Source organism: Idiotropiscis lumnitzeri, chromosome 11 (assembly GCF_059441095.1).
Source record: "Idiotropiscis lumnitzeri isolate Australia: NSW breed Sydney's pygmy pipehorse chromosome 11, RoL_Ilum_1.0, whole genome shotgun sequence".
NCBI classification, from domain to species: Eukaryota; Metazoa; Chordata; class Actinopteri; order Syngnathiformes; family Syngnathidae; genus Idiotropiscis; species Idiotropiscis lumnitzeri.
The window spans coordinates 21,414,802-21,424,133 of record NC_142401.1 but is presented as its reverse complement, the minus strand read 5'-3'; the positions used below and the strand labels follow the sequence as shown (position 1 = coordinate 21,424,133).

General features: G+C 43.3%; 1 long non-coding RNA gene across 1 annotated transcript; it reads right to left on the bottom strand.

The window, feature by feature from the left end:
- LOC148328350 (uncharacterized) lies at positions 1–7,607 on the bottom strand. Its single transcript, XR_015845866.1, has 3 exons — positions 7,316–7,607; positions 1,815–6,915; positions 1–1,724 (listed from the first exon to the last, which is right to left on the bottom strand). It is a non-coding gene; the product is annotated as an uncharacterized LOC148328350 (long non-coding RNA).
- Positions 7,608–9,332: the final 1,725 nt, after the last annotated feature.

The following is a 9,332-nucleotide window of genomic DNA, read 5'->3' as shown; positions in this document are numbered from 1 at the left end:
GATTGAACTGCTGAAATGAACTGTTTTAAACTGTTGAACTATGTACAAAAATGAAAGATATCAATGTGTGTGCATGTGGTGGTGCGCATGTGTGTGTGTGCATGTGTGCGTGCACATGCACGCGCACATGCATGTCCCTTTCACTCTGGCATTCATACATACTTTTTTTTTTGTGTGATATAAAATAAAACAGTTGCCTTGATGCAAGGGCACACAACATATTTCACACCACATTCGTGTCTCACTCCGCTTGCCTTTGCGCAAACAGACCCGACACTTCCTCTGTGGTCTGGCTTTGCTGGTCCATGGCAAATACGCAACCTTGTGCTTGTCCAAAGGCTGGGCAAGCCGAATTGGTGGATCTGATTTGTAAGGGGCCCGAGTATTTTTTCTCTAACCCACAGCACCCTCAACATTTACTTCCGCCATGATGCATGGCTTTGATGTCCATGGATCTGCAACATTCATCATCAAATCTAGAAGGGAGCGTGCCTTGTTTGGGTGTCTGGCTTTAAAAATAACATAAGCATTGAACATGCTCAACTGAAATAAATAAGCAACAAACTTTGTTAGCCAGTTCAGGGACCTCCGCATAAAGGGGTAGGAAGCAGTATTTTGGTCCAATCTGTCCACCCCATTCATGCATGACTTGTGAACTACAACACACTCCGGCTTCATCACGCTGACCTTTCTCCTTTCACCTTTCTTCCACACGTCAACCTTCTGCATTTGATCCTTGTGGCAGGTGCTCACCATCTTCACAGTGCGCTTGTCCTGCCATGCAATCACCAACACATTGCCCTTATGGCAGGCAAGTCTTCCCCCGGGCCCCAAGGTGCTCTTTGTGGCCTCCTTTATAATTTGTGGCTCTCCTCTGTTTGTTCGTAGCGTGCCACACACATGAGTCTTTGCCTCAAGAAGCCTTGTGCACATATCCACCGAATTATAAAAATTGTCCATATAAAGGGTGTATACCTGTCCGGTGAGGCGGTCAAGAAGTACCGACACAATGTTGGCAACCGTACAAGCCTCCCCTTTGCATGGCTGCAAATTGAAACAGTAGCCTGTTTCTGAGTCACACAATATGTATGATTTTATGCCATATTTGACAGGTTTTTGTGGGTTGTAAACCCTAAATGAAAGGCGCCCCCGCCACTTCAGCATCCCCTCGTCTATACAAATGTCTTTGTTTGGCTGGTACAGTGTCTTGAATTTGTCCAGCAGGTAATTGAGCACCTGATTGACCCTGTACAGTCTACTGGATGCGTCAAATGATGTCGCCCTGTTGAAATGGAGGAACCTCAAAATGTTTTGATATCGGTTCCTTGCCATTGTCTGACCAAAAATAGGGTTTGTATGTAAATGATGTACAGACCAGTCCATCACAAGGGTTGTTTTTTTTTCACAAATCCTGTGATGAAACTGAGCCCGAAAAATAAATTTAGTTCTGCAACAGTAGTTGGTCTCCATCGCAGTTTTTTGCGGTGAACGCCACTGGGGTTAGTGTCAAAAAAATTGTCTGCGAAGTGATTGGTGGCATCCGCGATGTACTGCAGAAGATCATCTGTGATAAAGAGCTGCAGGAAGTCAGCTGGCTCCTCAGACTCCAGATGCGCAGCGGCATTCAGTGGCCCAGGGGTTGCTGTAAAGGGGATGTTCTTTGGTTGCCATCCAGTTTGATGCCATCTTGAATGAATGTGAACCACTGCTTCCTGATGCACAACCTGTAAATTACAGAAATATAAACAATTGGAAATATATATTTTATTGCTGCATTCTATTGTTGGAGTGTAAAGTGTCATACTTTTATTTACCTTTCTTTACACCAACAACGCAAGGAGGAACTTTTTTGCTGCGGGATGCACAATCTGTGAAGTTTAGAAAGTATGTATGATTACCACACCATTCAGTATTGTTGCAACAGACTTACTTAGTTACTCTCGTGTATAACTGCACATTTACGCTACATATTCTGGGCCCCGCAGCCGTCTTCATCGCTCGACTACGAGGAGTCCGTTTGTGGGCGATGGGGACCATGTGCGACACCAGCGCCGTGGTCTTCATCGCTCGACTCCGGCAAGACAATTTGCGGACGATGTGCACTACGTGAGGCATGCGATGGTCCAGCACGCAATGGTCCGGCACGGACATCGCCCTCGTGGTCTGACGCCGCCGGCGATGCAGGCCGCAAGCCTCTTTCGACGGCTGTTTGGTTTGACGACGACGAAGCGTTATCCTCTCAACCAAACCGTCTCCATCGCCTTGATCACGCTTTCAGAAAGCTTTTTTTTACAAAAAAAGCATTCCTCGATCGTCAACTGCTTTGAACTTTTCATTGCTAATGCTACTGCTGCTAACCACGCTACTCTCCCAACTCTACACCAGAGGTATTCAATTAAAAGTCACAGAGGTCCACGACGAAGATTTCTTCCAATTAAAAGGTCCGAACCAAAGTCCAACTTCCCTTAATGTCTAGCCTATGTTTACATTTTTAGTTTCAATATTTAGTCATTTTCAACAGAGCGCACTTATACACTAAAGATATAAATGTTCACATTAAACACCTTTGCCAGTCAAACAAATATAAGGCGTTTATTTCACATTCAAGAAAATGTGGCTCCAAAAACTTAAGTTTGCCACTTCCAGAAAAAAACAGTAAAATATCTCCTGCAGAAATATATCAAGTGCTAAGCATTGAGTTAACACCTTTTACCTTTTTTTTCTCAAATCAAAGAGTTATCAGCCTAAAAAAAACGGAAAGCCTAATTATCCAAGTAAAACAGGTCAACATGTTCAGTACACAATCAATAAAAATGGCTGTCCGCATGAAAAACTAATTCAAAATGAGCTTTGACACCAACTTTTCTTTTGGATATTTTTTTAACTTCTCTTAATGAGAAAAATTAGTTTGTGACTGCCCTGCCAGTGACTTAATTCTGGGTTGGAACGGAGTCAGGGCCATTGGGATTTGGTAGATTATTTCACACATCTGGCCTTTGTGTTTTCCTTTAAATAATGTTTGTGCAACCGTGTTTAAGCACTCCTTCACAACTTCCCCATCACTAAATGTTTTTTTATGTTTCCCAAAATGCATGATACTTTTAGTGCACATTCGTTTGCATGCCGCTGGGCTGTAAACGAAAATGTAAAAATCTGTTTTTCTGCACTCGAAGTTTGATGTTTTTGCGTGCGCTCACCTCAAACTGCAGCGGATAACTTTGCAAAAAAGGGCGGTGCTTTGTTTCGTAGTGGCGCTTCACAATGTTGCGACGGTTTAGGAGCATATGATGCACCCTGGTTTTGAATCGGCTGCAGCCAGAACCAAACTAAATTTCTCCGTCCATTCATTTAAAACCACACGCATCACCCTTGTGAACTTTTTAGCAAGTGTCAGCAGCACTCTCTTCCGGTCTGCTGCACAATTGGCAGTGGATCTTGAACAAAAAATTTGATTGGCTCAAATCAGTGACGTCTTTTCCGTATTAACTAGAATTGCTGTGTCAACGTTTGCGAATGCACCCTGAAAAAAAATAATCGTAGATAGATTGGTCATGGGTCCGGTCCGAACCATCTGTCGGTCCGGATCTGGACCGCGGTCCGCCATTTGGTGATGCCTGTGGTAGAGTATCCAACCCCTCTCGAGAGGACTGGTACCAGAGCTCAAGCTGTGTGTGGAGGTGAGTCTGACTATGTCAAGTCGGAACTTTTCTGCCTCACACACCAGCTCAGGCTCCTTCCCTGCCAGAGAGGTGACATTCCATGTCCCAAGAGCTAGTTTCTGAAGCCGGGGATCGGAGTGCCAAGGTCTCTGCCTCTTGCCGCTGCGTAGATCGGTCATGGGTCCGGTCCGAACCATCGCGCGGTCCAGATGGGGACCGCGGTCCGCCATTTGGTGATGCCTGCTCTACACTCTACTCCAGGATCCCGCCCCCAAACATGGGGTGATACCAACACTCTTCTTTATCCTTTAAAGGGGGTGCAACTTCTGCTTGCTGTTTGTGAAGAATCTTTTGCATAAAATGTACAAATTGTTCCCTCAGAGCAGGTTTTTTATCGAGGCTTCGTTTGAGTGTATTCAGTCTCTTCCAAGCCTACTCACAATTGTTTGGTAAACGCCGTCTTTATTGTTGTATTGCACTGGAGAGGGGAGCTCTCTAATCTCGTTGCACACTGTACAATGACAATAAAGAGATTTCTGATTTCTGATTCTGATTCTAAAAAGGCTAGGCCCTGAGAATAACCCTGTTTCAGCTAGTTGTAGTTCAAGTAAAAGGTCTCCCAATTCACTTAACTTACTTGTGTCTCTTGCTGCGATTTTGGAGAAGTTTTCCACCTTTTCAAAAAGCGTATGTTCGATCACCTCAGGAGCTCCATAGCTTTCATCCAAGCGTCGCCAAATCATCTTGAGTGCTGCTGTGACATCGTTTATTTGAGCCGTGCTAATTCTCCTTGCTTGCAAATACAATTCCACAACCTGTCACCTGCAGAAGTTCTCTGATGACTCTGCGATTGTCGGCCTCATCACTGACAATGACGATCGGGAGTACAGAGGGGTTATGCAGGGGTTCGTGGACTGGTGTCAGCAGAACCGCCTCCAAATCAACGCTGGGAAATCCAAAGAGCTGGTGGTGGATTTCCGCAAGCGTCGGCACTCTCCACCTGCACCAGTGAATATCCAGGGAACAGACGTTGAGAGGGTCTCAACTTACAAGTACCTGGGTGTTCATCTGAACAATAAACTGGACTGGAGCGACAACACAGATGCTCTCTATAGGAAGGGTCAGAGCAGACTCTTCCTACTCAGGAGGCTGAGGTCCTTTGGCATTCGGGGAACACTCCTCAGGAACTTCTATGACTCGGTGGTTTCACCAGTCATCTTCTATGGAGTGGTCTCCTGGGCAGGAGGCATCTCGGGACGGGACAAAAAGAGACTGAACAAACTAGTGAGGAGGGCCAGCTCTGTCCTGGGCTGCTCCCTGGACTCTGTGGACTCAGTGGGGGGCAGGAGGATGAGGGCAAAACTGTCATCAATGCTGGACAAACCAGCCCACCCACTCAATGACACTCTGAGAACACTTTACAGCTCCTTCAGTGACAGACTTTTACACCCTCGCTGTACCAAAGAGAGATTTCGCCGCTCCTTCCTGCCGACTGCTGTCAGACTTTTTAACAAGAACATTGGGTCAGGCCTACAAACAGGAGGGCATTAGTGCAATTGTGCAGTCCTAGGATGCAATATTAACTACTACTGTACTTTCAGCCAAAGGGTGTACTTAAACATCGACCAATTATGTATTTTGTTTACCATTACAGTATTCTTATTACAATACTTCTTTCACTGTAGTATTTCTACCACTGCAGGATGTTCACTATTACAGTACTTTTATCATTGCAGTACTTTTATAATTACTGTATTTCCTATCATTGCGGTACTTTTACTATTACAATACTTTCATCATTGCAGTATTTTTCTATCGTTGCAGTACTTTTACTATTACAGTTCTTTTATCATTGCAGTATATTTTATCATTGCAGTACTTTTACCATTACAGTACTTTTATCATTGCAGTATTTTCTATCATTGCAGTACTTTCCTGTCATTTCAGTACTCTCACCATTACAGTACTTTTATCATTGTAATATCTTTATCATTGCAGTATTTTCAATCATTCAGTAGTTTTTACCATTACAGTGTTTCCCCCTCTGTATAATGGACAGGCATTAGGAGTGTTTCCTTACACTAGATACGTTTATACTGTGTATATTTGCATGCTTTTTATGAATGTCTGCTGCTAATGTTATACATTAACGGCTACATTACGCCGCCGACTCTGTGTGATCTATATCTTTGCTGCTGTAACACTTCAAATTTCCCCATTGTGGGACTAATAAAGGACATCTTTATCTTTATCTTGTTCGGTTGACTTTGGGCCAAGCCATTTTACGAGGAGATTTCCTCTTTAGCAGACAGTGACAAGTCTAGTGGTATTCAAAAAAGAGGATTTCCAACTCCGATAATTTTGTGGGTCATCATCGTATTTCTGTAGAGTAGATGACACAAGTTCACGTCTCATTAGATATTTGGCAACATCACTTACTGAGGACATCTGCTGAGAATGAGCAAATGATGAACTGTGTCAATGCTGTTGATCCGAAACTCCATAAGTTGCATTAGGCTTCGGCGTCAATGTGTAGTTGTAGACAGGCGACAATTGTTGCATTCGCTGTGATTTTTCCTGTTTCGTTAAAGGTAGGTAGGCACCTGCGATTTCACCTTGGTTATGTGGGGATAATGGATTTGTGTCAGTTATCTGCTGCTGCGTTTGATCAGGGTTGACTTGCAGTAGTAGTTGATGGTCAATGTAATCTTGAACTTTTTGCTTGGAGTCGACAGAGTTGTCATGCAGATGCTCTTTGATGAAAGGGCGTTGCTCCTCCAACTCTATGGCTGCTTCTAGTATATGTGCTTCTGTTGCCGCAGCCACCGCTTCTTTCTTTATTTTTAAAATGTGTAGCTCAGCCTTATTTGCGCTTGTTGTCTCATAACTTCTGCTTCCTTTTCTGCATAGACCCACTGCGCTTGTATAGCCTCAGCTTTGGCTCGCGCTTTGAGAGCTGCACCGCTTGCAGAGGATCTGGAAGAAAATTTTGAAGAGGCGGAACAACGGGAACTAGTTTCCATAGCTTCCTGCTGTCCATCCATCATGTTGCTCTGTTGAAGCTTTTGGGACTGCATGACTTCTGAATGATGTCTGCAGTGAACAGTTTCCAATGACGTATTCAACTGTAAGGCTTTTCACTGTTCTGTCCTTACTAGATGACTGTATGACTGCTCTATCCAGCTAGACAGACTAGACGTTTCTATGGCCTTCAGAGTCCATTTATTTATCTCTTGATAAATATTTGTTTGTAAAACTGCAATAAACAAAATACAATATATTAATCAATCAAATGAACGTATCAAATATCTAACATTGTTTTCTGGGGACACTAGCATACATCTGTCAAAATGTTAGAAATAAAATACAAATGGTTACAACCCAAAGTGTGTATTTAAGTTGTTTGGAGCGTGAATATTACCTTATAGAACATACATTCTGAATTAGGACAGATAATAAAACTTAAGTAAGCTAACACAATTAGCCTAATCAACAAAATAAAGTCCGCTAGCACACCATGCTAACAAATGCTAACGTCAGAAACGACTCGTTTTAAACATGGATTTAACAACATCTGCTTTCACAAACACATGTAACTTGCTTGTTAACAGAGCAGATTGAAGAAATAAGGCATTTTATCTGGAATGGTCACTTACAGCCTTACGTGGGACAAGACGACATTGGGTACGTTTTATTCGTCGGCATTGAACAGTGACGTCATCTAAACTCGACCTGATGCACATAACACATTTCACCAGTCGAGGGTGCTAAACTCAACATAACTTGAGGTAAACATCATTTTACCAACTAAACCATTTTATATATATATATATATATATATATGGAGATTTGTGTGTATGTGTTTCCGGCGCCGCGCAAGTGGCAGCCTGTTTACAACAGCTTGGTTCACCATTGAACCTTTTTCGTGGGTTTTTCCCTTTACCCTGTTTTATTTATTTTACCTCATCACAGCAATGGACATCCAACTTGCGGTGGTTTTACTGCTGCTGGGGGCTGTTTTTTGCGCGATCGTGTCCAGAGACAAAACTCTGAGCTACGGATCGATCATGTACTCAAGAGATCAGCTGTTAGCACTCTGTGTTAACCCCGCGCCGGTGTCGTGCCAAAGTACTTACCCCCTGCCAAAATCCGTATCCCCGTCGCGGGAGCGCGCACGCATTGACTGAAGGCGGCGCGATGTTACTACGTTTGTTTTCATTGAAAGGCACGAAGAATGTATGATTTTGTGTTTTTCAAACTAGGGTTTCCATAGAAGTGGTAGTCTTCGTCGGTGTGGTTTTCAGCACACCATTCGCGACAATTTAACACGTGAAGTAAGCGTTTGACTGCGCCGAAATCGGGGGCAAATTCCCTGCATTTGCATTAGTTAGACCAAAGAAATTTTGCAATCAATGAAGCTACCATAAGTGAATTTCAGTGATCAAAACACGATGGAAAGGGGAGAGGATGAGTGATTCCAGCGAGATCAAATTAAGTGGCAAAATACAGATAGGTGGTATCCTGTTCGAGAACAAGTAATTGTATTCCAATTAGCTGATTTGTTTATTTTTTTTTATAACCACTGATAGCCGCGTCAAGAGTAGCAAAAGAATAAAAAAAAGAATAAAGTCACTCGCGTTCTGCGTCGGACTCGAGGTGCATTCACTGACCACTTACGTAGTAGGAAAGTTACCAGGGGGGACTGATTCTGGCAGCACCTGCCAGAATAGGTACCCCCCTCTAATCACAAAAATATTAACTCCATCCATCGAGTGACTTATTCTGTGTACTTATTGGATCATTTTGAGTATGTGTGGTAGATATGAGCAGGATCCCTCTTTTCTAGGCAAAGTTACCAGGGGGGACTGATTCTGGCAGCCCCTGCCACAATAAGTACCCCCCCAAGCACCTGCTTTGATAAATGCAGTATTCAAATTAATGCATTTGAAAACAATCACAAACACACATTTACATATTTATTTAAGTGCTAATACTATAACAAATACATTTCACAAAGTAATACTACTGTATCATAGAACTTTACATACTGTAATGGTGCAGTCCTTATGTAATATTTATGCTGTCCTCTGTAAATTGTGTCAGTTGTTTTATAATTGGAATTCTATTTCTATGTGTAATTTTGTTTATTGTTTGATCCTCAGCCGGTTACTTTGTGGCTTTTTGACTTTCTTTGCATGTAGGCTTAATATCATTATTGCGACACCTGGACCGAATTGAGTGTGTGGACACACTTGGACTGAAGAACTTTAGCCAGTTAAGTGTTGTAAACTGGCCAGATTTGCCAGTTGCAAATGAAGAAAGCACTCCTCGATTTCCTTCAAAAGTACAACAGGCAGACTGGATGGGAGGGTTGCTGAGGCTGTGACGTGTCGGAAGCTGTTGGATGACCATCTGATATGCCTCTCCTCACTAGGGTTGCAGGCATCCTGGAGCCTATTCCAACTGTCTTTGGCAGTAGGCGGGGGACACCCTGAACTGGTTGCCAGCCAATCGCAGGGCACACAGAGACGAACAACCATTCACGCTCACATTCATACCTCGGGGCAATTTCGAGTGTCCAATCAACCCACTATGCATGTTTTTGGAATGAGGGAGGAAACTGGAGTACAAGTAGGAAACACACAGTCATGGGGAGAACATGCATACTTACGT